The sequence below is a fragment of the Condylostylus longicornis genome, unplaced genomic scaffold, assembly GCF_029603195.1.
Source record: "Condylostylus longicornis isolate FDR11 unplaced genomic scaffold, ASM2960319v2 ptg000126l, whole genome shotgun sequence".
Taxonomy (NCBI): Eukaryota; Metazoa; Arthropoda; class Insecta; order Diptera; family Dolichopodidae; genus Condylostylus; species Condylostylus longicornis.
This window is the reverse complement of record NW_026578094.1, coordinates 319,611-326,203: the sequence shown is the minus strand read 5'-3', so window position 1 is coordinate 326,203 and position 6,593 is coordinate 319,611. Positions and strand designations below refer to the sequence as shown.

At 33.4% G+C, this 6,593-nt stretch overlaps 1 non-coding gene across 1 annotated transcript; it reads right to left on the bottom strand.

Moving 5' to 3' along the window:
* Window positions 1–6,260: 6,260 nt before the first annotated feature.
* Trnas-aga (transfer RNA serine (anticodon AGA)) lies at window positions 6,261–6,333 on the bottom strand. The gene has a single exon. It is a non-coding gene; the product is annotated as a tRNA-Ser (tRNA).
* Window positions 6,334–6,593: the final 260 nt, after the last annotated feature.

Below are 6,593 nucleotides of genomic sequence, written 5' to 3'. Positions count from 1 at the left end.
CAAGAACATATGTATTTACAGGATTGTGCCTATTGCACTAATTAAATTATGAATTTTACTAATACAACATCATAGTTCCGGAATTAATAAAAATGTGCTTATGACACTACTAATTTATCTTAATGGAAATTTCTTCATGCAACTGCAGAACAGATGGATGACGTAATCAAAGGAACGAGTTAAAGGCAGAAAAATTCATTAAAAAAATTTTTTCTCCTCGAACTGGACTCGAACCAGTGACCTACCGCTTTCTAGGCAGGCGCTCTACCAACTGAGCTACAGAGGTATGAAGCAATTGCCGACGAAATGTTCTCTACATTGCTTATATTGTAATTCACATGATTACTAAGTATTTGTTTTGTTTACATTGATTGCTACATACAATCTACTACTGAAACACACAATAACAAGAACATATGTATTTATAGGATTGTGCCTATTGCACTAATTAAATTATGAATTTTACTAATACAACATCATAGTTGCGGAATTAATAAGAATGTGCTTATTACACTACTAATTTATCTTAATGGAAATTTCTTCATGCAACTGCAGAACAGATAGATGACGTAATCAAAGGAACAAGTTAAAGGCAGAAAAATTCATTAAAAAATTTTTTTCTCCTCGAACTGGACTCGAACTAGTGACCTACCGCTTTCTAGGCGGACGCTCTACCAACTGAGCTACAGAGGCATGAAGAAATTGCCGACGAAATGTTCTCTACATTGCTTATACTGTAATTCACATGATTACTAAGTATTTGTTTTGTTTACATTGATTGCTACATACAATCTACTATTGAAACACACAATAACAAGAACATATGTATTTATAGGATTGTGCCTATTGCGCTAATTAAATTATGAATTTTACTAATACAACATCATAGTTGCGGAATTAATAAGAATGTGCTTATTACACTACTAATTTATCTTAATGGAAATTTCTTCATGCAACTGCAGAACAGATGGATGACGTAATCAAAGGAATGAGTTAAAGGTAGAAAAATTCATTAAAAAATTTTTTCTCCTGGAACTGGACTCGAGCCAGTGACCTACCGCTTTCTAGGCGGACGCTCTACCAACTGAGCTACAGAGGCATGAAGAAATTGCCGACGAAATGTTCTCTACATTGCTTATACTGTAATTCACATGATTACTAAGTATTTGTTTTGTTTACATTGATTGCTACATACAATCTACTATTGAAACACAATAACAAGAACATATGTATTTATAGGATTGTGCCTATTGCACTAATTAAATTATGAATTTTACTAATACAACATCCTAGTTGCGGAATTAATAAGAATGTGCTTATTACACTACTAATTTATCTTAATGGAAATTTCTTCATGCAACTGCAGAACAGATGGATGACGTATTCAAAGGAACGAGTTAAAGGCAGAAAAATTCATTAAAAAAATTTTTTCTCCTCGAACTGGACCCAAACCAGTGACCTACCGCTTTCTAGGCGGACGCTCTACCAACTGAGCTACAGAGGCACGAAGAAATTGCCGACGAAATGTTCTCTACATTGCTTATACTGTAATTCACATGATTACTAAGTATTTGTTTTGTTTACATTGATTGCTACATACAATCTACTATTGAAACACACAATAACAAGAACATATGTATTTATAGGATTCTGCCTATTGCACTAATTAAATTATGAATTTTACTAATACAACATCATAGTTGCGGAATTAATAAGAATGTGCTTATAACACTACTAATTTATCTTAATGGAAATTTCTTCATGCAACTGCAGAACAGATGGATGACGTAATCAAAGGCACGAGTTAAAGGCAGAAAAATTCATTAAAAAAATTTTTTCTCCTCGAACTGAACTCGAACCAGTGACCTACCGCTTTCTGGGCGGACGCTCTACCAACTGAGCTACAGAGGCATGAAGAAATTGCCGACGAAATGTTCTCTACATTGCTTATACTGTAATTCACATGATTACTAAGTATTTGTTTTGTTTACATTGATTGCTACATACAATCTACTATTGAAACACACAATAACAAGAACATATGTATTTATAGGATTGTGCCTATTGCACTAATTAAATTATGAATTTTACTAATACAACATCTTAGCTCCGGAAATAATAAAAATGTGCTTATGACACTACTAATTTATCTTAATGGAAATTTCTTCATGCAACTGCAGAACAGATGGATGACGTAATCAAAGGAACGAGTTAAAGGCAGAAAAATTCTTTAAAAAAATTTTTTCTCCTCGAACTGGACTCGAACCAGTGACCTACCGCTTTCTAGGCGGACGCTCTACCAACTGAGCTACAGAGGCACGAAGAAATTGCCGACGAAATGTTCTCTACATTGCTTATACTGTAATTCACATGATTACTAAGTATTTGTTTTGTTTATATTGATTGCTACATACAATCTACTATTGAAACACACAATAACAAGAACATATGTATTTACAGGATTGTGCCTATTGCACTAATTAAATTATGAATTTTACTAATACAACATCATAGTTCCGGAATTAATAAAAATGTGCTTATGACACTACTAATTTATCTTAATGGAAATTTCTTCATGCAACTGCAGAACAGATGGATGACGTAATCAAAGGAACGAGTTAAAGGCAGAAAAATTCATTAAAAAAAATTTTTCTCCTCGAACTGGACTCGAACCAGTGACCTACCGCTTTCTAGGCGGACGCTCTACCAACTGAGCTACAGAGGCACGAAGAAATTGCCGACGAAATGTTCTCTACATTGCGTATACTGTAATTCACATGATTACTAAGTATTTGTTTTGTTTATATTGATTGCTACATACAATCTACTATTGAAACACACAATAACAAGAACATATGTATTTATAGGATTGTACCTATTGCACTAATTAAATTATGAATTTTACTAATACAACATCATAGTTGCGGAATTAATAAGAATGTGCTTATTACACTACTAATTTATCTTAATGGAAATTTCTTCATGCAACTGCAGAACAGATAGATGACGTAATCAAAGGAACAAGTTAAAGGCAGAAAAATTCATTAAAAATTTTTTTTCTCCTCGAACTGGACTCGAACTAGTAACCTACCGCTTTCTAGGCGGACGCTCTACCAACTGAGCTACAGAGGCATGAAGAAATTGCCGACGAAATGTTCTCTACATTGCTTATACTGTAATTCACATGATTACTAAGTATTTGTTTTGTTTACATTGATTGCTACATACAATCTACTATTGAAACACACAATAACAAGAACATATGTATTTATAGGATTGTGCCTATTGCCCTAATTAAATTATGAATTTTACTAATACAACATCATAGTTGCGGAATTAATAAGAATGTGCTTATTACACTACTAATTTATCTTAATGGAAATTTCTTCATGCAACTGCAGAACAGATGGATGACGTAATCAAAGGAATGAGTTAAAGGTAGAAAAATTCATTAAAAAATTTTTTCTCGTCGAACTGGACTCGAGCCAGTGACCTACCGCTTTCTAGGCGGACGCTCTACCAACTGAGCTACAGAGGCATGAAGAAATTGCCGACGAAATGTTCTCTACATTGCTTATACTGTAATTCACATGATTACTAAGTATTTGTTTTGTTTACATTGATTGCTACATACAATCTACTATTGAAACACAATAACAAGAACATATGTATTTATGGGATTGTGCCTATTGCACTAATTAAATTATGAATTTTACTAATACAACATCCTAGTTGCGGAATTAATAAGAATGTGCTTATTACACTACTAATTTATCTTAATGGAAATTTCTTCATGCAACTGCAGAACAGATGGATGACGTATTCAAAGGAACGAGTTAAAGGCAGAAAAATTCATTAAAAAAATTTTTTCTCCTCGAACTGGACTCGAACCAGTGACCTACCGCTTTCTAGGCGGACGCTCTACCAACTGAGCTACAGAGGCACGAAGAAATTGCCGACGAAATGTTCTCTACATTGCTTATACTGTAATTCACATGATTACTTAGTATTTGTTTTGTTTACATTGATTGCTACATGCAATCTACTATTGAAACACACAATAACAAGAACATATGTATTTATAGGATTATGAATTTTACTAATACAACATCATAGTTGCGGAATTAATAAGAATGTGCTTATTACACTACTAATTTATCTTAATGGAAATTTCTTCATGCAACTGCAGAACAGATGGATGACGTAATCAAAGGAATGAGTTAAAGGTAGAAAAATTCATTAAAAAATTTTTTCTCGTCGAACTGGACTCGAGCCAGTGACCTACCGCTTTCTAGGCGGACGCTCTACCAACTGAGCTACAGAGGCATGAAGAAATTGCCGACGAAATGTTCTCTACATTGCTTATACTGTAATTCACATGATTACTAAGTATTTGTTTTGTTTACATTGATTGCTACATACAATCTACTATTGAAACACAATAACAAGAACATATGTATTTATAGGATTGTGCCTATTGCACTAATTAAATTATGAATTTTACTAATACAACATCCTAGTTGCGGAATTAATAAGAATGTGCTTATTACACTACTAATTTATCTTAATGGAAATTTCTTCATGCAACTGCAGAACAGATGGATGACGTATTCAAAGGAACGAGTTAAAGGCAGAAAAATTCATTAAAAAAATTTTTTCTCCTCGAACTGGACTCGAACCAGTGACCTACCGCTTTCTAGGCGGACGCTCTACCAACTGAGCTACAGAGGCACGAAGAAATTGCCGACGAAATGTTCTCTACATTGCTTATACTGTAATTCACATGATTACTTAGTATTTGTTTTGTTTACATTGATTGCTACATGCAATCTACTATTGAAACACACAATAACAAGAACATATGTATTTATAGGATTATGAATTTTACTAATACAACATCATAGTTGCGGAATTAATAAGAATGTGCTTATTACACTACTAATTTATCTTAATGGAAATTTCTTCATGCAACTGCAGAACAGATGGATGACGTAATCAAAGGAATGAGTTAAAGGTAGAAAAATTCATTAAAAAATTTTTTCTCGTCGAACTGGACTCGAGCCAGTGACCTACCGCTTTCTAGGCGGACGCTCTACCAACTGAGCTACAGAGGCATGAAGAAATTGCCGACGAAATGTTCTCTACATTGCTTATACTGTAATTCACATGATTACTAAGTATTTGTTTTGTTTACATTGATTGCTACATACAATCTACTATTGAAACACAATAACAAGAACATATGTATTTATAGGATTGTGCCTATTGCACTAATTAAATTATGAATTTTACTAATACAACATCCTAGTTGCGGAATTAATAAGAATGTGCTTATTACACTACTAATTTATCTTAATGGAAATTTCTTCATGCAACTGCAGAACAGATGGATGACGTATTCAAAGGAACGAGTTAAAGGCAGAAAAATTCATTAAAAAAATTTTTTCTCCTCGAACTGGACTCGAACCAGTGACCTACCGCTTTCTAGGCGGACGCTCTACCAACTGAGCTACAGAGGCACGAAGAAATTGCCGACGAAATGTTCTCTACATTGCTTATACTGTAATTCACATGATTACTTAGTATTTGTTTTGTTTACATTGATTGCTACATGCAATCTACTATTGAAACACACAATAACAAGAACATATGTATTTATAGGATTGTGCCTATTGCACTAATTAAATTATGAATTTTACTAATACAACATCATAGTTGCGGAATTAATAAGAATGTGCTTATTACACTACTAATTTATCTTAATGGAAATTTCTTCATGCAACTGCAGAACAGATAGATGACGTAATCAAAGGAACGAGTTAAAGGCAGAAAAATTAATTAAAAAAATTTTTTCTCCTCGAACTGAACTCGAACCAGTGACCTACCGCTTTCTGGGCGGACGCTCTACCAACTGAGCTACAGAGGCATGAAGAAATTGCCGACGAAATGTTCTCTACATTGCTTATACTGTAATTCACATGATTACTTAGTATTTGTTTTGTTTACATTGATTGCTACATACAATCTACTATTGAAACACACAATAACAAGAACATATGTATTTATAGGATTGTGCCTATTGCACTAATTAAATTATGAATTTTACTAATACAACATCATAGTTGCGGAATTAATAAGAATGTGCTTATTACACTACTAATTTATCTTAATGGAAATTTCTTCATGCAACTGCAGAACAGATGGATGACGTAATCAAAGGAACGAGTTAAAGGCAGAAAGATTCATTAAAAAAATTTTTACGCCTCGAACTGGACTCGAACCAGTGACCTACCGCTTTCTAGGCGGACGCTCTACCAACTGAGCTACAGAGGCATGAAGAAATTGCTGACGAAATGTTCTCTACATTGCTTATAGTGTAATTCACATGATTACTTAGTATTTGTTTTGTTTACATTGATTGCTACATGCAATCTACTATTGAAACACACAATAACAAGAACATATGTATTTATAGGATTGTGCCTATTGCACTAATTAAATTATGAATTTTACTAATACAACATCATAGTTGCGGAATTAATAAGAATGTGCTTATTACACTACTAATTTATCTTAATGGAAATTTCTTCATG